The sequence below is a fragment of the Pleurodeles waltl genome, chromosome 11 (assembly GCF_031143425.1).
Source record: "Pleurodeles waltl isolate 20211129_DDA chromosome 11, aPleWal1.hap1.20221129, whole genome shotgun sequence".
Taxonomy (NCBI): domain Eukaryota; kingdom Metazoa; phylum Chordata; class Amphibia; order Caudata; family Salamandridae; genus Pleurodeles; species Pleurodeles waltl.
The window spans coordinates 990,849,813-990,873,992 of record NC_090450.1 but is presented as its reverse complement, the minus strand read 5'-3'; the positions used below and the strand labels follow the sequence as shown (position 1 = coordinate 990,873,992).

The 24,180-nt window shown below is 45.7% G+C and overlaps 1 protein-coding gene across 1 annotated transcript in view; it reads left to right on the top strand.

The window, feature by feature from the left end:
• The window catches only part of YPEL1 (yippee like 1), a 167,261-nt gene that overhangs the window by 137,750 nt on the left and 5,331 nt on the right, over window positions 1-24,180 (top strand). The gene's annotated exons all lie outside the window — the stretch shown is intronic.

Genomic DNA, 24,180 nt, shown 5'->3' with positions numbered 1-24,180 from the left:
TTATTATTGTAAATGGAGACGATTCTGTGTCTGGTGTCATCAACGACAGATTGACCCATTAGTCTCACCACCAAAGGAAATATTACCGTACCTATTGCAGCTAGCTCTAGCTGGCCTGGCACGTTCTTCCATTAAAGTTCACCTAGCAGCGATAGCTGCATACAGACGTTCGGATGCTACACCCTCACTCTGCTCCTCTCGTCTGATTAAGAGGTTCTTGAAGGGGCTTTTCAGAGTTTTCCCTCCTTTCAGGCCACCACCTCCTTCTTGGAACCTAAATATCGTCTTAGCACAACTGATGAAGTATCCGTTTGAGCCGATCAATTGTGCTTCTCTCAAGTTCCTTTCATGGAAGGTTGCTTTATTGGTAGCTCTCACATCAGTTAGGCGAGTCAGCGAGGTACAAGCTCTCTCCATTCAAGAGCCATTCCTACAGCTTAAACATGACAGACTGCTAATGCACACTAACCCGCATTTTATTCCAAAGGTTCCTTCAGACTTTCACATCAATGAACCTCTAGTCTTCAAATCCTTTTTTCCTCATCCATCCACTCCGGCTGAGAGGGCATTACACTCCTTAGATGTTAAAAGATGTGTTCAATTCTATTTGGACAGGATTAAATCTTTTCGACGCCCTAATCAGCTGTTCGTAGCATACAGTGCTCCTAGGAAAGGACATCCACTCTCCAAGCAGAGTATTTCCAGATGGATCGCCTCAGCCATTTGCTTCTGCCAACAAGCAGCGGGCAAACCTCTGCACTCACCTGTACATGCTCTCTCCACGAGGGCAGTCTCATCGTCAGCGGCACTGTTCGCCGGAGTTTCACTACAAGACATTTGTAGGGCAGCAACATGGAAGAGCTGTCATACACTCACAAAACACTACTGCTTGGAATCTCTATCTCAGGGAGAGGTAGCAGTGGTTCAAGCGGTTCTCAGGAATCTCTTCAGGTGAAGGTGAGCGATCTCTTCTCCATCCCTCCATCCTAGAACAGGTATGCACATTGTTTATATACCTTATATTCGCTTACACAGTAAAAAAAAAAAAAAGGAAAGTAAACAAGAGTAAGTAAACATTCTGACAGACAGATAAGTGGTCATTTTTAATGATAGTATTCATATTACATACATGTTTTGGGATACTTTTTGCTTTGTCATTCTGGATATATATACACGTGTGTGTGTGTATATATATAGGTATACCCTTATAGTTACATAGATTTATATACAGGAATATAATGAGGTTTCATGTATCAAGGTGTTTACGATCAAATATGTTGTTATACTACAATGTGCATAGCTACTGCTCTCTACTCTGATTCAAGCATGTCTCCCTCTCCCTCTCCCTCTCCCTCTCTCTCTGAGGTGCTGGAGCTTCTCTCAGGAGGTTCTAGAGGGTGCTGTCGCCTGATTGGTGGATGCTCAAGTTTGGTCCTTTTCACAAAATGACTCTGATAGACCGTTAAATTGAAGAGGCCTATGACCTTTTTTCTTTGTTATTATATCTTGACACTACTTGTGTAAATTATACCGGGGACTCCCATCTCGACGACTGGGAATGATTCAAGCATGTGAATCTATGAAAGATTCCAATACTGGAGAACTACAGTTGCAGGTAAGTAACTTATTTTCGTATTAAACAATATGATTGTCTTCCCATGCTTCCAGGATTGCTCAGACATGCTTCTGATATTTTTCAAGAGCCTGTTAAAGCTAGGATTATCACTGCTAGAGTGGATAAACAATATGAACCAGCACCCTCAGACCCTGTGTTCATAAGAGCCCAATTACCTCCTGATTCAATTGTAGTTGGTGCTGCAAGGAAAAGGGCTAACAGTCAGTCCACAGGAGATGCCCCTTCTCCAGATAAAGAAAGCAGGAAAATAGATGCAGCTGGGAAAAAATAGCAAACTCACAAGCTATTTTGCCTAGATATGATAGCGCACACTGGGATGAAATGGAAGAGCTATTACAATAACTACCTCCAGAACATAAAAAAAGGGGACAGCAGATAGTAAACAAAGGTCAAGCAATATCTAATAACACTATTAGATCTGCAATGGATGCAGCTGATACAGCAGCTAGATCAGTTAACACCAGTGTGCTTATTAGGAGGCATGCCTAGTTAAGATGTTCAGGTTTCAACCCTGAAATACAACAGGCAGTACTAAACATGCCTCTTGATAAGCAACACTTGGTGGCCCTGATGTGGACACAACTATAGACTAACTTAAAAAAAAAAAAAGACTAAAACCATGGGAGCGCTCTTTACCACACCCACCAGAGGTACTTTTCGTAGACCACAATTTAGAGGGGGTTTCAAAATATCAGCTACAGAGACAGCAACCCCCCAACAAAAACAGTCCTCACAGTTTTATACTAGAGAATCATTTAGAGGCTCCTATAGAGGATCTAACATTAGAGGAAGAGGTAAACTCTCCACCTCCAGAAATTCCTCACAATCAAATTAACAGTGACTTCTCAACATCCCCACAGAACACATATCTCCTGTGGGAGGAAGACTAGCACATTTCTATCCACAACGGCACAACATCACTACAGATCCGTGGGTTCTGCCAATTATCCAACATGGTTATTGTCTAGAACTCATTTTCACTCCACCAAACATTCCACCTCATTCACACAAAATAACTCAGGAGCATCTCATTTTATTGAAACAAGAAGTGCAATCGCTACTCCTCAAATGAGCCATAGAGATGGTACATCAGGAGTATATTCACTATACCTCCTCATCCCAAAAAAAGGATGGTACTCTCAGACAAATCCTAGATCTCAGACCCCTCAATCTATACATACTTTCAGAAAACCTTCATATGGTCACTCCACAAGATGTCATTCCCCTATTACAAAAACAAGATTACATGACTGAATTATATCTCAAAGATGCTTATTTTCACATTACAATACATTCAGCACATCGAAAATAGCTAAGATTTGTAATAGCAGGAAAGCATTACCAATTCTAAGTACTACCCTTCGAAGTAACAACAGCACCAAGGGTATTTACCAAATGCCTGGCAGTGGTTGCAGCATTCCTCAGAAGACAACACATACATGTCTTTCTGTATCTAGACGACTGGCTCATAAAAGCCAGTATAATTCAAACCTGTCAACCTCACACACAGTGGACACACTACAAAAATCTCACCTGCAGCCAGCACAAATACAACAGTATCTGAGAGCAGTTCTGAACACTCAATCAGCATTAGCAAACCCAAACCCAGTGAGAATTCAAGCTTTTCACCATCTCATGTCTCAACTGCAATACAACCACACTTACAAAGTGAAGTTGATCATGAAACTGTTGGGTATGATGGCATCATGCATAGCAGTAGTATCCAATGCACGCCTAAACATGAGACCACTACAGCAGTGTCTCTCGCAACAATGGTCTCAGGCACAGGGTCCTATTTTGGAACTAGTGTTGTTGGACCGGTATATTTACCACTCTCTGCAGTGGTGGAATCACACCAATCCATCAAAGGGGTGGCCCTTTCAGGACCCTGTTCCTCAGACCATAGTCACAACAGATGTGTCAGTGATAGGTTGGGGAACTCATCTCAACAACCTCACTATACAGGGACAATGGGACTTCATCCAGCAGACTTATCACATAAATCACTTGGAATTACTAGCAGTGTTCCTCACACTCAAAGCCTTTCAAACACAAATCACACACAAGACCGGGTTAATACAAATAGACAATATGACAACAATGTATTTATGCAAAAACATGGGGGGACACATTCATCTCAATTGTCCCTTCTAGCGCAGACAATTTGGAAATGGGCAATTCACAATCCGGTTCAATTAGTGGCACAGTATATCCCAGGGATACACAATCAACTTGCGGACCTCTTAAGCAGGACTCAGCAACAAATACACGAATGGGAGATTCACCCACATGTGATTCAAAAATACTTCCAAATGTGGGGGACCCCAGAAATATACCTTTTCGCCTCAAAAGAAAATGCAAAATGCCAAAACTTTGCATCAGGTACCCACACCCTCAATCCAATGGCAATGCTCTACAGATCAACTTGTCAGGGATCTTTGCTTACGCTTTTCACCTCTCCCACTTATTCCATTTCTGATCAAAAAGCTGAAACAAACCTCCCTCACCATGATAGTCATAGCTCCTACGTGGGCATGTCAACATTGGTACTCAACACTGTTGGATTTGTCTATGATACCACATCAAAAGCTACCAAACAGACCAGATCTGTTGACTCAAAGGAGAGGTCAAATCAGACATCCAAACCCCAGCATAATCAACCTGGCGATTTGGCTCCTGAAGTCATAGAATTTGGCTACTTACAACTTCCATCTGAGTGTATGGATATTCTAAAAGAAGCACGTAAACCCACAAGTAGACAGTGTTATGCATCTAAATGGAAGCATCTTGTCTACAACTGTCAACCTAAAAACATTGACCCACTTAAAGATTCAGTTCAGGAAATTGTTTGCTATATACTACATTTACAAAAAGCATACCTTGCAAACTCATCTATAAGGATACATTTAACAGCAATAGTTGCTTATCTCCAAAACAGACAACATACTTCCCTATTTAAGATTCCTGTTATTAAAGCCTTTGTGAAAACTCTTGTATTATATAGACAGAACAAAAAACTTTAGGAAATCCAAACACCTCTTTGTGGCTTTTCAACAGCCTCACAAATGTAATCCTGTTACAAAAACTGGAATAACACGATGGATAGTCAAATGTATACAAACTTGTTATCTTAAAGCCAAAAGAAAGCTACCTGTAACTCCAAAAGCTCATTCTACTAGGAAAAAAGGGGCTTCAATTGCAATCCTAGGCAATATACCAATGGCAGAAATATGTAAAGCAGCCACATGGTCTACACCATACACATTTACTAAACACTACTGTGTGGATGTATTATCTCGCCAACAAGCAAATGTTGGACAAGCAGTGCATAAAACACTATTTCAAACTAGTTCAACTCCTGCAGGCTAGCCACTGCTTCTTTCATAGGAGGGACTGCTTATCAGTCTATGCACAACATGTGTATCTACAGCTACACATGCCATCAAACTAAAAACTTTACTTACCCAGTAGACATCTGTTTGTGGCATGTAGTGCTGTAGATTCACATGCGCCCTCCCTCCTCCCCGGAAGCCTGTGGCTGTTGTAGTACTATTATATTGTAAATATATGTTCAATGGCATGTGTAGCTGCAGATACACATGCTGTGCACCTCCCGCCATCTGGTGTTGGGCTCGGAGTGTTACAAGTTGTTTTTCTTCGAAGAAGTCTTCTCGAGTCACGAGACCGAGGGACTCCTCCCATTTCGACTCCATTGCGCATGGGCGTCGACTCCATCTTAGATTGTTTTTTTTCCGCCATCGGGTTCGGACGTGTTCCTTTTCGCTCCGTGTTTCGGGTCGGAAAGTTAGTTAGAATCTCGGAAAAATCATCGGTATTGTTTGCGTTCGGTATCGGGTTAGTTACAACAGATCGACACCGAATTGAGAAGAGCTCCGGTGGCCCATCGGGGTTTTTTGATTCCCGTCGGGGCCTGGTCGGCCCGGCCACATGTCTCTTCAAGGCTGATGGAACGGACCCCATTCCGCTTCTGTCCAAAATGCCATAAAAAGTATCTATATACAGATCAACACCTGGTCTGTAACTTGTGTTTGTCACCAGAACACAAGGAGGATACTTGTGAGGCCTGTCAAGCGTTTCGGTCGAGGAAGACACTCAGGGACCGAAGAGCAAGAAGACTGCAAATGGCGTCGGCGCCGACAGGACAAGGGTGTTTCGAGGAGGAGGAAGAAACATTCTCCATCCAGGATTCGGACTCGGAGGAGGTCGATCCCGAAGAAACGCCGAAAACCGTGAGTAAGACGTCGAAACAAAAAACTCACGAAAAGACTGCCAAAGCCCACGGGACGCCACCGCCAACAGGCCATGGCTTAACCCGAAAAGTAGGTGACCGTCCATCGGCACTGAAAAAGGCGGAGCTGGTGTCGAAGTCATCCGACTCCGGTCGAGATACAGGCATGCAGCAATCTCGGGCCCGAGAGAGTGGCTCCGAAAAGAATCGGCACCGAGACAGCGGCACCGAAATTGGTCGGCACCGAGAGGGCACTATGCCGAAAAGCAAAAGGATTTTGTCGGAGCCGAAAAAAGCAGCAGAAAAGGTTTCGGTGCTGAAACATCCGGCCTCCGAACCGAAAATGAGTTCCTATTCAGAGGAACAAGGACTGTCCTCTCAAATGAAGACACACAGATTTGAAGAAGAATTACAGACAATAGAGCCAGATCACACGCAAAGGCGGCTCTTTATTCAGAAAGATACAGGGAAGATCAGCACTCTTCCCCCAATCAGAATGAAACGAAAACTTGCCTTCCAAGACAAGTACAAGGACAAACAGCCACAAGCAAAAGTGGCTAAACAAATAACACCACCACCATCCCCACATCACTCTCCACAACTATCACCGGTAGCCACTCCACCAATGATGCAATCCCCAAAACATACGGGGATGAGTCAAGTTGACCTTGACGCATGGGACCTTTACGACGCACCAGTGTCAGACAATAGTCCTCAATGCTATCCAGCAAGACCCTTGCCACCTGAGGATAGTACAGGCTACATTCAAGTGGTATCAAGGGCAGCAGCATTTCACAATGTCAGCCTTCACTCAGAACCCATTGAAGATGACTTCCTTTTTAATACACTGTCGTCTACGCACAGTCAATATCAAAGTCTGCCAATGTTGCCCGGAATGCTAAAACACTCCAAACAAGTGTTTGAAGAGCCTGTCAAAGGGAGAGCCATTACTCCAAGAGTAGATAAAAATATAAACCGCCACCAACAGACCCAGTGTACATCACACAACAGCTATCACCAGACTCTGTTGTAGTTGGAGCAGCGCGCAAAAGAGCCAACTCTCATACTTCAGGAGACGCGCCACCTCCAGATAAAGAGAGTAGAAAATTCGACACGGCAGGCAAAAGGGTGGCAGCACAGGCAGCAAACCAGTGGCGTATTGCAAATTCGCAAGCTTTGCTAGCCAGATATGATAGGGCCCATTGGGACGAGATGCAACACATTATTGAACACTTGCCAAAGGAGTTTCAAAAAAGAGCGCAGCAAGTGGTCGAAGAGGGACAAAATATCTCCAATAATCAAATTCGATCAGCAATGGATGCTACAGACACAGCTGCTAGAACTGTCAACACAGCAGTAACGATAAGGAGGCATGCATGGCTGCGTACATCAGGATTTAAACCAGAGATACAGCAAGCTGTGCTGAATATGCCATTCAACGGACAGCAGTTGTTTGGGCCGGAGGTGGACACTGCAATTGAAAAACTTAAAAAAGACACTGACACGGCCAAAGCCATGGGCGCGCTCTACTCCCCGCAGAGCAGAGGCACATTTCGAAAAACACAATTTCGAGGGGGGTTTCGAGGGCAAACCACAGAAGCCACAACCTCACAAACAAAGCCCACTTACCAGAGCCAGTATCAGCGGGGAGGTTTTCGGGGACAATATAGAGGAGGACAGTTTCAAAGACACAGAGGAAAGTTCCAAAGTCCCAAAACTCCTCAAAACAAACAGTGACTTCAAGGTCACAAATCCCCAACACATAACACCTGTGGGGGGGAGACTAACCAAGTTTTACACACATTGGGAGGAAATAACAACAGACACTTGGGTCTTAGCAATTATCCAGCATGGTTATTGCATAGAATTTCTCAAATTCCCTCCAAACGTCCCACCGAAAACACACAATATGTCATAACAACATATAGATCTTCAAGGACTAGAAGTTCAGGCATTGCTACAGAAAGAAGCAATAGAATTAGTACCAAAAGATCAATTAAACACAGGAGTTTACTCGCTGTACTTCCTGATACCCAAAAAGGACAAGAGCCTGAGACCGATACTAGATCTCAGAACATTAAATACCTACATCAAATCAGACCATTTTCACATGGTTACTCTACAAGACGTAATCCCACTGCTCAAACAACAAGACTACATGACAACACTAGACCTAAAGGATGCATATTTCCATATACCAATACATCCTTCACACAGAAAGTACCTAAGGTTTGTATTCCAAGGGATACATTACCAATTCAAAGTGTTGCCATTCGGAATAACAACTGCGCCAAGAGTTTTTATAAAATGCCTGGCAGTAGTAGCTGCACATATCAGAAGGCAGCAAATACATGTGTTCCCATACCTAGACGATTGGTTAATCAAAACCAATACGCTAAAACGGTGTTCACAACACACAAAATATGTCATAGAAACCCTACACAAACTAGGTTTCTCAATCAACTACGCAAAGTCACACCTGCAGCCGTGCCAAACACAGCAATACTTAGGAGCAACAATCAACACAGCAAAAGGGATTGCTACTCCAAGTCCACAAAGAATACAAACATTTCACAATGTAATACAAACCTTGTATCCAAAACAAAAAGTACAAGTCAAAATAATACTGAAACTACTAGGCATGATGCCCTCATGCATAGCCATTGTCCCAAATGCAAGGTTACACATGCGGCCCTTACAACAGCGCCTAGCATCACAGTGGTCACAAGCACAAGGTCAGCTTCTAGATCTGGTGTTGATAGACCGCCAAACATACATCTCGCTTCAGTGGTGGAACAGTATAAATGTAAACCAAGGGCGGCCTTTCCAAGACCCAGTGCCACAATACGTGATCACAACAGATGCTTCCATGACAGGGTGGGGAGCACACCTCAATCAACACAGCATCCAAGGACAATGGAACGTACAGCAAAAACAGTTACACATAAATCACCTAGAACTGTTAGCGGTATTTCTAGCGCTGAAAGCATTTCAACCCATGATAACCCACAAATACATTCTTGTCAAAACAGACAACATGACAACAATGTACTACCTAAACAAACAAGGAGGGACACACTCAACACAGTTGTGTCTCCTAACACAGAAAATATGGCATTGGGCTATTCACAACCACATTCGCCTAATAGCACAATTTATTCCAGGTATTCAGAATCAGTTAGCAGACAATCTCTCACGGGATCACCAACAGATCCACGAATGGGAGATTCACCCACAAATACTGAACACTTACTTCCAAATTTGGGGAACACCACAAATAGATCTATTTGCAACGAAGGAAAACTCAAAATGCCAAAACTTCGCATCCAGGTACCCACAACATCAGTCTCGGCAATTCGCTATGGATAAACTGGTCAGGGATATTTGCTTACGCTTTTCCTTTCTCCCACTCCTTCCATATCTAGTAAACAAGTTGAGTCAAAACAAACTCAAACTCATACTAATAGCACCAACATGGGCAAGGCAACCTTGGTACACAACACTACTAGACCTGTCAGTAGTACCTCATGTCAAACTACCAAACAGACCAGATCTGTTAACACAACACAAACAACAGATCAGGCATCCAAATCCAGCATCGCTGAATCTAGCAATTTGGCTCCTGAAATCCTAGAATTCGGACACTTAGACCTCACACAAGAATGTATGGAGGTCCTAAAACAGGCTAGAAAGCCTATCACTAGACACTGCTATGCAAATAAATGGAAAAGATTTGTCTATTACTGCCATAATAATCAAATTCAACCCTTACACGCATCTACAAAAGATATAGTAGGATACTTACTACATTTGCAAAAAGCAAAACTAGCTTTCTCTTCCATAAAAATACACCTTGCTGCAATTTCAGCTTACCTGCAAATTACGCACTCAACTTCATTATTTAGGATACCAGTCATAAAAGCGTTTATGGAAGGCCTAAAGAGAATTATACCACCAAGAACGCCACCAGTTCCTTCATGGAACCTCAACATTGTCTTAACACGACTCATGGGCCCACCTTTTGAGCCCATGCACTCTTGTGAAATGCAATACTTAACGTGAAAAGTTGCATTTTTAATTGCCATCACATCTCTAAGAAGAGTGAGTGAAATTCAAGCGTTTACCATTCAAGAACCATTTATTCAAATACACAAAAATAAAGTTGTTCTACGAACAAATCCCAAATTTTTACCAAAAGTAATCTCACCGTTCCACTTGAATCAAACGGTAGAATTACCAGTGTTCTTCCCACAGCCAGATTCTGTAGCTGAAAGAGCACTACATACATTAGACATCAAAAGAGCACTAATATACTACATTGACAGAACAAAACTAACTCGAAAGATAAAACAACTATTTATCGCCTTTCAAAAACCTCATACAAGAAATCCAATTTCAAAACAAGGCATTGCTAGATGGATAGTTAGGTGCATTCAAACCTGCTATCTTAAAGCTAAAAGAGAACTGCCTATTACACCAAAGGCACACTCAACCAGAAAGAAAGGTGCTACCATGGCCTTTCTAGGAAATATTCCAATGAACGAAATATGTAAGGCAGCGACATGGTCTACACCTCATACATTTACCAAGCACTATTGTGTAGATGTGCTAACTGCACAACAAGCCACAGTAGGTCAAGCTGTACTAAAAACATTATTCCAAACTACTTCAACTCCTACAGGCTGAACCACCGCTTTTGGGGAGATAACTGCTTACTAGTCTATGCACAGCATGTGTATCTGCAGCTACACATGCCATCGAACGGAAAATGTCACTTACCCAGTGTACATCTGTTCGTGGCATTAGTCGCTGCAGATTCACATGCGCCCATCCGCCTCCCCGGGAGCCTGTAGCCGTTTAGAAGTAGATCTTAAACATTTGTACATTTGTAAATAGATTACTTGAAACTTTATTATGTACATACACATTCACTCCATTGCATGGGCACTATTACTAGCATACACAACTCCTACCTCACCCTCTGCGGGGAAAACAATCTAAGATTGAGTCGACGCCCATGTGCAATGGAGTCGAAATGGGAGGAGTCCCTCGGTCTCGTGACTCGAAAAGACTTCTTCGAAGAAAAACAACTTGTAACACTCCGAGCCCAACACCAGATGGCGGGATGTGCACAGCATGTGAATCTGCAGCGACTAATGCCACGAACAGATGTACACTGGGTAAGTGACATTTTCCATATATTTTATGGACATCTAATTTCTTTACTATATATGTACATATACACTTGTACACTCTTTACTTCACCCTCCTGCGGGAAAACAGTCTAACAAAGGACTTTTTAAGAAGTGCTCCAAGGTCCCCGCTCATGAGCAGGGATATTCAGTGCTAATGACTTTGAGATTTCTCCTGGAAGAGAACTAGGATTACAGGTAAGCAATTGATCCTTCTTTGTGGCTATCCATAAAATCCTTGGCTTTTTTCAAATGTCTGAGTTCTTCAGAAACCCAGCCATCAAACTGAGATTACAATTTGTGGTTGTAAATCTTGCTTTTTCACCTGAACTGCATATCCCATCTTGAGGCTAGTCTGCATAGGGTTGCAAATAGAATTAGTAATTCAGAGTGCCACATTTGCCTTGCACAGTTGGATACAATAAAAAACATTGTGGATTATGACGTTTTGAATTTGTTCAGTGCTATCGATATTTGTGAAAAATGAAGATAGGGTTTATAATGATATTGTGGACTCTTCTTTGGAGGTGTGTTCACTAGAGATCCCAGACCTGCCAGCAGTGCTTAATTTGAGTTGTGGTTTCTGGTGCTCGGCACCAGCTCTTGACGGCTCCCTCATGGTGGCACTGTTTTTTGTCATTTAAAGACGACCAGAACAATAGTTGTTTACCAATGCAATATACATTGTAAACAACTAAAACCTGCCATCCAGGCCATTCATAGGGGGGCCTCGAACAGTATGAATTGTCACACTTATAGCAGTGTGATAGTTAGGAATTGTGTAGGTACTTCCATTGGCAACGCTGACAGTATATAGTGCATGTTGAGGTGACCTCTTGACGAAGGCCATGGGCACTCATTTATTTACAAATTAATTACTGCCTTGTAGTCTTTGTGTACACAGTTTTTGTTTGTTTGTGTAGCAAAGCGATCTATAAGCAGCAGGAGTTGAATAGAAACTTACTCCAGTATTGGAACTTTCATAGATTCACATGCTTGAATCCTTCCCCGTCGTCAAGATGGGAGCCCCGGTACATCAAAAGCTATACATATAAGCTACTGCAATGAAAAAAAGGCCTAAAGGCTTTCACTTTAGTAGCCTATCCTTATCACTATGAGTAAAAGGACCAAAGCAAGGCCCAGCCAATCAGGCCTCCCCTCCCTCTAGAACCCTCCTGAGAGGAGCTCCCTTCCCTCAGATTTTCTACCGCACATCGTGCTAGGGAGTCTCCATTGAGCTCTGCTCAGTCAACACTTCAGAGAAGTTAATTTCTACTATTTTTCTTCAGAAAAATGATTTCCTACAGCAAGTAAGGTGTTATCTTCTTACTTTACTTAAGGGACCTCTATTTTGAGGAGAATTTACCATGTCTGATAAAGAAAAGAAAAGCCTTTTCAGAGCCTGTAAGACCTGTGTGAAGAAAAGACTTCACTTTGAGGACCCACACAAGGACTGTATTTATTGACTCTACCTTGACCATGTGGCCAAAGACTGCAAGGTTTGCAGGACCTTTTCTAACAAAACCCTCAAAGACATGGAGTGTAGGCTACTAATTTGGCTCCAAAAGTTGAAGTCTAGGTCTAATCCAGTGTCTGGTTCGGACAGTGAGGAATCTACAACTTCCTCCAGAAAACCACAGAAAAGAGGCAGATTTCCTCAACTCCACTCAGAGGATCTTCCAAAAAAAAGGCTCATAAAAAGACCAAACAGGTGTCCTCTAAAGCTGGAAGTCCTTCCAGTTCTCCTCACAGGAGTTCTGTTTCTTCTAAAAGACACTCTAAAGAAAGATCTGTCTCCTCAGAACGCAGCAAAAGAGCCTTTTCTGAGCCTCCAACTCCACCTCCTGTGGGGAAATATGTCTTGAAGAGGCCATCCGAAAAATGTACGACTAAGACACCGTCGACGGCGGTGTCTAAAGGTGTCTTAACAGCTTCGTCGTTGACTGCTACAACATCTACAGTCTCTACGGTAGCGTCTTCCTCATCGACGATCGTCTCGACAACATCCTCGTCGACGGCGTTTATGGTTGCTTCGCCATCCCCTCTCCTTCATCGATGCTACCGCCGTCGTCTGCTTCCTCGTCGACGAGAATTTCTCCAGTGATATCTCCGTCAGCGCTGCCGTCGACGATGCTGATACCGTCGGTGATGCCGACGACGTTGCCAACTACGTTCCCGTCGACGAGGGTTAAAGCACATAAGTCTGATTTCCTTTTGCCATAGGTGACATCTCCAAGTAGGGTTGCAGCCTTGGTACCTACGCATTTACTAGAACAAGAGGATTCAGATGATGAAGGGCCTTTTGGGGTTGCTCATAGTGCATCAGAACTACATGTCAAGTACCAAAATCTAGAGGAAGTCACCCAGCATGATCTGTACTCTTATTATTCGCAAGCACACCAGTATCCCTATCAGGAGCAGATGGTTTCTTTGCCAGGATCGCTCATAGCTGATCTGCAACTCATGTTGGATGACTACCGAAGGCGGTGTCCACCAGCTAGCTTGGAAGTTCAGCAGCCTTTGGTCGCACCCTGCCTTCTACTCCAGTCCAGCCATTACATGTGCCACCACAGACACCAATTTCCATCCCTACACAGGATTCGTCCTCTTCTGATGATGATGACGACAGAAAGGAGGGAGAATTACCGAATGCAATAACATAGTGGGACGACTGTCAAATTCCTACTCCGTCCTCGCCCTTTCCGGTTCCTGTGGATTGCCCTCCGGTTGACATCCGCGATTTCCACAACTTGCTTGAAAGAGCTGCAAAGAAGTTTGAGTTGCCCATGCCCACGAAGCAGACAGACTGCTTTTTGTATGATTTCAAGGAACCATTTCAAAAGAGTGTAAAATCTATGCCGATTGTGGACTATATCTGGAATGAGGGCATAAAAGTAATGAAGAACCCGGCCACGGTCACCCCGGTTCTACCTCGCCTTGACAAAAAGTATAAGGCACATGAAGACTCTCCGGCCTGCCTCACGGGCCATCTCAGACCTGACTCAGTCATTGCCCAGGCAGCTCAGCGCAGATCTAGGAACCCTTCAGCACCAGTCTCTGCCCCACCGGACAAGGTGGGTAGGAGGTTAGATAATATAGGAAAACGCTTCTCTTTAGTGGCTTCGCTTATTATAAGGGCTTCTAACTCTTTGGCTATCATAGGCAGATATGATAGACCGCTATGGGGTGAAATTGCGCCCTATTTGGATCATCTGCCAGGAGATTCTAAACTAGAAGCCAGAAAAGCCTTGCAAGAGGGGGCGAGGTCTTCTGCCGAGACCACAGACTGTGCTATGGACATCGCCACCACGGCTTTCCGTCAGATGGCAGGTTCTGCGGTTCTCAGAAGGCCGGGTTGGCTCCGAGCGACTTCGTTTAGACCTGAAGTCCAAAACTAAATTCTAGACCTCCCTTTTGATGGTGAAGCCCTATTCGGGAAGCGCATTGATGATGCGCTTCAGTCAATCAAGACAGACACTGACACGGCCAGGTCCCTTGGCACCCTACAGTTTAAAAGACAGCCTTTTCGAGAAGCTAGAGTCCGAGGCTACTCATCACATAGACCAGGTTTTCAGCAGAATAGATACCCCTCTGTCTCTGCGGCATCCCATTCCTTTCACCCTCAGTTTCAACAGAGGATGCCTCCACAGGCAGCTTATGAGAGAGCTTCCCAGAGAGGAAAGGCAGGAAGACAACCAAAAGATACAGGCCGTAGACAATGACTTGCTATCGTCTCCAGCTATGAACCTTCCCTTGGACACAAGACTAGGGGGAATGATTTCCCTCTACTTTCACCATTGGCAGAAGATAACCTCAGACCAATGGGTCCTAAATCTCATTCAGTTTGGCCATACTCTAGAGTTCTTGCACTACCCTCCTACGAAGCCTATCCTTCCTCGAAAGGTGAAGCACTTGCATCAGCTCAAGCAGGAGGTCGAGTCCATGCTTCTCAAGGGAGCTATAGAAAGGGTTCCACATCAGGACAGAGGAAAGGGTTACTACTCCCAATTCTTCCTAGTTTGAAAGAAGCAGAAAAGTTGGCATCCAATTTTAGACCTCTGGGATCTCAACACTTATCTAAAAAAACAATTCCGTATGATCACCGTATCAGACAGTCTGTCCCTTCTAAACCCAGGGGATTACATGGCCACCCTCGATTTGCAGGACGCGTACTTCCATATCACTATTCACCCTTCCCACAGAAAGTACCTCAGATTTGCAGTAGCCGGAGACCATTTCCAGTTCAAAGTCTTACCCTTCGGCCTGAAATCGGCCCCCAGGATCTTCACCAAATGCTTGGCTCCGGTGGCAGCTTTCCTCAGAAGGCATAACCATCAACTCTTCCTATATCTAGACGATTGGCTGGTCAATCCAAGCACTTGTATCGAGCTGTTCACAAGCCTGGGCTTAACAGTAAATCGAGAAAAGCCAGCATTCCAACCCTTAAAGAAGAGAACTTTTTTTAGGGGCAATACTGGACACTTCCACCAACAATGCAGCCCCTACAGAGGGAGAAAGCTCATATCCATTGCGAGGCGTTTGCAAAAAAGAAAGTACTTTTCAGTTCGCCTCTTCAAGTCCCTGTTAGGGATGATGTCTTCCTGCATTCCTCTAGTGCCCTTCTGTCGTCTAAAAATGAGGCCCCTGCAGGAGCAGTTATATCTTCAGTGGACGCAATCCATGGGGTCTTTCGACGATGTCATCAGGATAATGAAGCCCATGATACCATCTCTAGCTTTTTGGACTCGGGAGTCTCACTTAGCAAAGGGGCTTTCTTCTGATGGATACAACTACCTGTGGATTCCTCACCTAATGAATACTCCCATTGCGCCAGCATTCAACGGAAATCTTCTTCCTAGCTTCTGCACGTCGACGAGGACGTCGCAATTGCCCACACGACGCCGTCTGACGTCATACAGGCAATAAGAGGTCCTCGCCGACGTCCGTTCCCTTTTTTCCGTGCCATTCGAAACGGTTATCTTCGAGGGAGCTACTGTTGCTGTATCAACAGTTAGTGTGTTTTTGGCTGTTTTTACTTTGAGACATTACAATGTCGCAAAGAAAGTCAGGATTCAAGCCCTGCCGAGAGTGTGGAGGCAAAATGTCGGTAACGGACCCACATTCTGACTGTTTGTGGTGTCTTAGTTCCGACCACGATATTGACAAGTGCGATTCTTGTCAACATATGAATCCTAAGGCCCTGAAAGAACGGGAGGCCAAACTTTTTCTTGCGAAATCAAAAAAGAGGGAGAAGAGACGTCACCGAAAGTCGCCGTCACCGAAGTCACATCAGCGCCATCGGGACTCCCGCGTCGTCTAGAATCTCGGCGCCGGTCGAGTAGGGAGAGGTCTTGATCGAGGTCACCATCGACTCGACGAAGACTTGGGAAGTTAGTCCCACTGTTTCTCACCAGCCGATGACACCGTTACCTTCTCCGGCTTCACCGACTTCACCCATGTCATCAGTTAATCCTCCTTCAGTGTTCGAGGTTCCACAGCCTCAGGTGTTTTCTCGGTCTATGCAGACGTCAAGACCGGCGTCGATGTCTCCTTCGGACCAGGCACCTCAGTACCTGGCTTTCCCGGCCCCTGGAGCTGATAGTACCGCATTCCTGAATGCGATGTTCTCCATCTTCCAACAGATGGCTCCAGGTGGTGGACCGGCTGGTCCTTCAGGCCCTTTGTCCTTCAACATGGGTGCTCCGGCTCCACTTCGACCGGCACCCTTTATGCCCTTTCTTCCCCTGGGAAACGTGGGCTCGGCGCCGGTATCGGATCCTGTGGCTTCGGCTCCTACGGCTTCGGCTCCTGCAGCTTCGACGTCTCAGCCAGCGACGCCGACTAGACCTCCTCCGACTCCGGGACAGTCTTCACTCAGTCCGGCTCCACGTTCGGCGCCGAAGAAAACCATGGTGCCTTTAGACCCGGCGTCTGACGGATCCGAGGATCGGCGTCAATCTTCGATGTCCGCTGACGCCATGTCGACGCTGAGGATAGAGGAGAGGCTGCATTCGAGGAGGCTTGCTCTTCGCCTCCTTGAAGAACAGGAATACCGGAGTCAAGCTCTGGAGGAAGGGGAGATTGAGGACTCTCGTGAGGGTCTCCATGGCCTGGACACTGCTAGTGGTCTGGATACCTCCCCTGAATGGGACTTGTCATCACCTGGGGAGTACACAGAGGAGGCAGCCACTTTTCACTCAGTTATTAGAAAGGCTGCTGATTTTCTGGACCTCCCTTTGCCAGTGACTGAGGCCAAGCAGAACATCTTGACGGAAGTGTTGCACCCTGCCTCTACATCTGCAGAGCCACTTTTGCCTTTCAATGAATCACTACTAGACCCCATTATGGAAGTCTGGAGGAAGCCGGTGTCTTCGGCCGTCAATAGATCTGTGGCTCGGAGGTATCGGGTTGCACTGGCTGACCCAGGCTTTCTTTCCAGGCATCCAACACCTGAAAGCCTGGTGGTCCAGGCTTCGTGCTCAGCTCGATCTGCTCCTGGGTCCTTTCCAGCTGCACCCTCAGATAGAGACTCTAAAAAGATGGACATGTCATCCAAGAAGGTTTTCTCGTCTTGTAGCATGGCTTTGAAGTCCACCAATGCTACATGCATCTTAGGAAGATACATTTACGCCCTGATGGACGAGATTAAATCGACGCACACAGAGGTTCCTCAGGAATTATTGAGCCTGGTCTCTGATGCTCAGGCAGCTGCAACCCAGGTTATTCAATCTGGGTTGGATACATCTGACTCGGTTGCTAGAGCATTGGGCACTGCTGTGGCTACGAGGAGGCAGGCCTGGCTTCGTAGCTCTGGTTTTTCCTCTGATGTGCAATCGACCCTATTAGACCTTCCTTTTGATGGTGACAAGCTTTTCGGCGCCAAGGCGGATTCGGCCTTACAAAAGTTCAAGGAGAGTAGGGCCACTGGCAAGTCATTGGGCTTGCAAGCCACTTCTACTACTACCTCCAGATTTTTTAGGAGGTTTCGAGGATTTGGTCGTGGTTCCTCCTCCTCCTTTCAAGGAAAATTCCAGCAACCCACCTCTGCTCTCTCCTATAGATCTTTCAGAGGGAGGGGTAGGGTCCGTACCAGGGGAGCCACTCAGCAGCACTCTGCCTCTTCCTCATCCTCTGGAGGGGTGCAGCATGGGAAGCAGCCTTAGGCTTCCGCCAATTCCTTCTCTCTGCACTCCTGTAGGGGGGAGGTTACTGAATTTTCTCCACAAGTGGGAGATCATAACAACAGACTCCTGGGTTACCAGCTTTGTGAGAATCTGGAGTTTCCGCCCCCCCCATCCCGCCCGCCCATCTTATTGCTCAGAAGAACATCTCCTGTTGCTAGAACAGGAGGTTCAAGTCCTCCTTTTAAAGGGCGCGGTGGAGTTGGTTCCAGAGCAGGAAAGGGGTCAAGGTTGTTACTCGAGATACTTCCTGATTCCCAAAAAGGATGGTCGGTTGAGGCCAATCCTGGACCTGAGGATCTTGAATTGGTTTCTCAAACAGGAAAAATTCAAGATGCTGACCCTAGCTCAGGTGCTTCTGGCGCTGAACAATGGAGATTGGATGGTGTCTGTCGACTTGCAGGATGCTTACTTTCATATCCCGATACTCAAGTCTCACAGGAAGAATCTCCGGTTTGTGGTGGGGTCGCAGCACTATCAGTTTGCGGTCCTCCCGTTTGGTCTTACTTCAGCACCTCGAGTCTTCACGAAGGTGATGTCAGTGGTTGCAGCGGAGCTCAGAAGGAAGGGGATAACAGTATTTCCTTATCTGGACGACTGGTTGATCAAAGCCAAGTCTCCGGAGCTCGTGTTGCATCACCTACAGTCGACAACCCAGTTGTTGTTCGAACTGGGTTTTCGGTGAACGTGCCCAAATCTCACCTAGAGCCCTCTCAGCACCTCCTGTTCATAGGGGCAGTACTGGATACAACATTGAATCGAGCCTTTCCTCCGCCTCAGCGGATTCAGGACATTCAGGCGTTGGTTCCAATGTTTCGAATTCGAGCGGTTATTCCGGTCCTCAAGGTCCTACGTCTGCTCGGTCTGTTTGCTTCTTGCATACTGTTGGTCACGCATGCTCGCTGGCACATGAGGGCTCTTCAGTGGTGCCTCCGAAGGCAGTGGTCTCAACACAAAGGAGATCTCGAGGGTTCGGTAAGGATCTCCAGAGATGCTGCCACGGATTTGAAATGGTGGATTGCGGACGGCAATCTTTCCCGAGGAAGGCCGTTCTCGCAAGCTCCACCTGTGGCCACAGTAATAACGGATGCTTCCACTCTAGGGTGGGGAGCTCATCTGGGGGACCTGGAGATCAAAGGTCTTTGGTCTCTAGTAGAACAGATGTTTCATATAAATCTGTTGGAGTTACGGGCTGTACGTCTGGCTCTCAAGGCCTTCCTCCCATCCCTTCGCGGTCAGTCGGTTCAGGTCCTGACGGACAATACTACCGCGATGTGGTATATAAACAAGCAGGGAGGGGTAGGGTCGTACCTTCTCTGCAGAGAAGCTCTTCGGCTATGGTCCTGGGCAAAGAACCATCAGATTTGCTTGGTAGCAAATCATCTGGCCGGAGTCTTGAATGTACGTGCGGACAGTCTGTCGCCATTTCTCGGCCGATCACGAGTGGCGTCTCAATCCAGATCAAGTCCGTATAATCTTCCAGATGTTGGGGTTTCCTCGGATAGATCTGCTTGCCACTCGGGAGAACTCGCACTGCCCGTTATTCTGCAGCCTCCAGTATCCGGGACAAGGAGCATTGGGGGATGCGTTTCAGATGACCTGGCGCGACCAGTTGCTTTACGCGTTTCCTCCCATACCCTTGATTCCTCGAGTATTGAGGAAAATCCGCCAAGACCGGGCCCCAAGTCATCTTAATAGCTCCGGATTGGCCGAGGAGGGTATGGTACACGGACCTTCTCCAACTCTCACTATACCCTCCGCTCCGTCTCCCTCTCAGGGCAGACCTTCTCTCGCAGTCGCAGGGGCAGGTTTTACACCCCCACCTCCAGAGCCTGCACCTTCATGCCTGGAGATTGAATGGGGCAACCTGAGTTCCTTCTCTCTCCCGCCTGATGTAGTGGATGTTATCTTAGCGGCCAGGCGACACTCCACTAAATCTATCTACGCTAATAGGTGGTCTAAATTTGTGGTTTGGTGTGGAGAGAGGCAGATTGATCCCTTACGTGCTCATTTGTCAGATATTTTATCTTTTGCATTGTCTCTGGCACAGAGGGGTTGTGCAGTGGCTACGGTTAAGGGATACTTGTCTGCCCTGTCAGCCTTTCTTTGTCTTCCAGACCAGTCTTCTTTATTCAAATCTCCTATAGTACTTAGATTCTTGAAAGGTCTTATTATTTCATTATACGTCAGTGGGATTTAAACTTGGTTCTAACTTTCCTTATGGGGTCCCCTTTTGAGCCTATGCATTCTTGCCCCATGAGATTACTGGCCCTGAAGACAGTTTTTCTGGTTGCAATTACTTCTGCAAGGAGAGTGAGTGAGTTGCAAGCTCTATCTGTAAAACCCCCTTACACATCTTTTTATGGGGATAAGGTGGTGTTGAGGACCAAGGCTGCTTTCCTACCGAAGGTTGTTTCACCCTTTCATATGGCCCAGACGATAACTCTTTCCACGTTTTATCCTCCGCCTCATCCTTCAAAGGAAGAAGAGAGACTTCACTGCTTCGATCCAAGGAGGGCGCTAAGCTTTTATATGGATAGAACGAAGGATCCCAGGCTGGAGGATCAGCTCTTCATCGGGTACGTGGGAAAGAGGAGAGGAAAGGCAGTCCACAAGAGAACACTCTCCAGGTGGGTTGTTCTTTGCATTAAAATGTGTTACTCTTTAGCAAAGAAAGAACCCCCTGATGGTATAAGAGCTCATTCCACCACAGCTAAGTTGGCCTCTTCGGCCTTGGCTAGGGGTGTTCCCGTGGTTGACATCTGCAAGGCCGCAACTTGGTCGTCCCTTCATACTTTTGCGAAGCATTACTGCTCTGACTCTGAGGTCAGAAGGGATGGCCATTTTGCACGGTCGGTGCTGCAGGATTTCTTGGTTTGACCATTCAGGCACCTACCACCGAGTGCGGTACTGCTTTGGGACTCTATTCATTAGGTGAGGAATCCTCACGGTCCCACCCGCCTCCACGTTGCCTGTCTGGTCTAACTATGTAATTCTTGAGTGTGCTCCTCTTGGTTTTGAGGACTTGTATATATTCTGTATATATGTTCATATATATTGCTCATATATTTATTTACTTGTTTAAAAAAAAAAGAAAAAAAAGAATTAAGTTCTTAGAATGATGTATTTATTAGGAATATCATTAAATATTGCTATTTGTTCTTTTATCTCAATGGCTTATTATTCTCAGGCACGTAAACAAAATATTGGTACTGACGTCGGTGAGGACCTCTTATTGCCTGTATGACGTCAGACGGCGTCGCATGGGCAATTGTGACGTCCTCGTCGACGTGCAGAAGCTAGGAAGAAGAATTCCGTCGAATGCTGGCGCAATGGGAGTATTCATTAGGTGAGGAATCCACAGGTAGCTAATGTATCCACCAGAAAAGTCGTTACCGAAGGTAAGTAACTCGTTCTTTTCTTCCCCAACGAGCACCTTGGGTGATAACTACGGATGCTTCTCTCGACGGATGGGGTGCCTTCCTCCAGCACCTACGATCCAGGGGCAAATGGAAACCACATCAGAAGGTCTTTCACATCAATTACCTCGAATTGAAAGCTGTTCGATTGGCGCTTTGCGCTTTTCTCCCAAAAATAAGAGGTTCCTCAGGACGGACAACACAACGACCATGCAGTATATCAACAAGCTGGGAGGAACCAGGTCTTTACTCTTATCAAGAGAATCTTAGCGCATTTAGGAATGGTTTATCAGCCACAAGGTAAGGCTTCGAGCAGATCACGGTCGTCCAACCACGAATGGTAATTGAACCAAGGGGTCTTGAATCAAGTCTTCGCCCGATTGGGGGAAACCGAACCTGGATCGCTTCGCCACCCCGCAGAACGTGAAATGCCGTTTCTTCGCAAGTTGGGCTCAGCATCGGGGCTCTTGGGGGAATGCGTTTTCCATGGCATGGTCACGAATTTATGCTTACGCTTTTCCTCCCACTCCCCTGATTCCAAGAGTTGTGGCGAAGATCAAGATCGAGCGCTGTAAGCTCCTTCTGATTGCTCTGGCATGGACTCGTCAGTTTTAGTATACGGAGCTCCTTCAACTCATGCAGAACCACAGCCCTCCCTGCTTACGATGAACGAGGGCCAAGTTCTCCACCTGGATCCGGCTTCACTTCACTTGACAGCCTGGCTCCTGAACACCATGAGTTTGCGCATCTAGATATACCTTCGGATTGCAGAGCCATCCTCGCCAGAGCTGCAGCTGAGAGTACCAACAAATGTTATCATCTGAAGCGGAGGAGATTTTGCTCTTGGTGTGCACAAGTTCAAGTTCATCCCTTTTCTTCATCACCGCAGCAGATACTACCTTATCTTCTACTCCTGGCCAGATCGGGTTTGGCTATTTCTTCGATTAAGTCCGCCTAGTTAGGCATACAGAGAATGTGCCTCCTCTGTGGTCGGCAAGGGTCATAAAACTGTTTCTTAAGGGTCTATTCAGATCCTTTCCTCCCAGTTCGGCCTCCACCTCCATCATGGCACCTTAATTCAGTCTTGTCTCAATTAATGAAACCACTGTTTGAGCCAATCCACAAAGTGGACTTAAAGTTCCTGTCCTGAAAGGTCTCTCTCCTTCTCACTCTCACCTCAGCCAGAAGAGTGAGCGAAATACAGGTATTCACTATCCAGGATCCTTTCTTAAAAATCAAAAGGGATAGGGTAATTTTCCGAACAAATCCAAAATTCATACCTAAATTCCCGTCGGATTTTCATATAAACCAACCGGTGATACTGAAAACATACTTTCCTAATCCATCGACTCCAGCGGACCAGGCTCTACATTCTTTGGATGTTCAGAGGTGCCTGAAGTTTTATCTGGACAGAACTAAACAGTTCAGGCAATCTAACCAACTTTTGGACGAGCATTATCTAAACAGGGAATTGCGAGGTGGATAGCCTCTGCTATTAACTATTGTCATACAGCAGCAGGAAAACCCTTGCAGAATCCAGCGCGTGCACATTCTACAAGAAAAATGGCTGCATCCATGGCACTTTTTGCAGGAGTGCCCATTCAGGACATCTGCAGCCACGTGGAAGTAGGTACATACTTTCGCAAGGCATTACTGTTTGGAGGAAACTCAGCAAGGTGATATGGCAGTAGGACAAGCAGTGTTACGACATCTTTTCCAGTAACGATGAGCTGTTGTAAATTCTTTATTCCTTTTCCCGCCAGCCCAGTTTAATTTGCGCACATTGTATAGGTTTAGCAACAGGTATACATATGGATTGATGCTATACAATGTGCTTCATTACTGCTTGCTATTCTGATTCAAGCATGTGAATCTATGAAAGTTCCAGTACTGGAGTAAGAAAATAAGTTACTTGCCTGTAACTGTAGTTCTCCAGTATTGGACTCTTTCATAGATTCACATGCGACCATTCCTCCTCCCCTGGGAAGCTCACCTTTTCCTGTGTTCTTCAGATACTCTAACACTCGTGCTTGAGAAAATCTGAGGGAAGGGAGCTCCTCTCAGGAGGGTTCTTGTGGGAGGGGAAGCCTGATTGGCTGTGCCTTGCTTTGGTCCTTTTACTGATAGTGATAAGGATAGGCTACTAAAGTGAAAGCCTTTAGGCCTTTTTTCATTGCAGTAGCTTATATGTATAGTTGTTTTGATGTACCGGGGGCTCCCATCTCGATGACGTGGAAAGATTCAAGCATGTGAATCTATGAAAGATTCCAATACTGGAGAACTACATTTACAGGTAAGTAACTTATTTTCTTCTGGATGGAGGTCCCCACTCGTGCTGTTGTAAACCTAGGCAAAGATGGGGTGGGATGAGGTATTCTAAAATCTAGTGACTTTATTTATGATTATGAACTAAGATTATAAGTAGCTTCTCCCTTCATGTGGTCCGCTCTGCAGTAGCACGACTTGCAGTACACAAACTAATACAGAGACCTTTATGCGACCG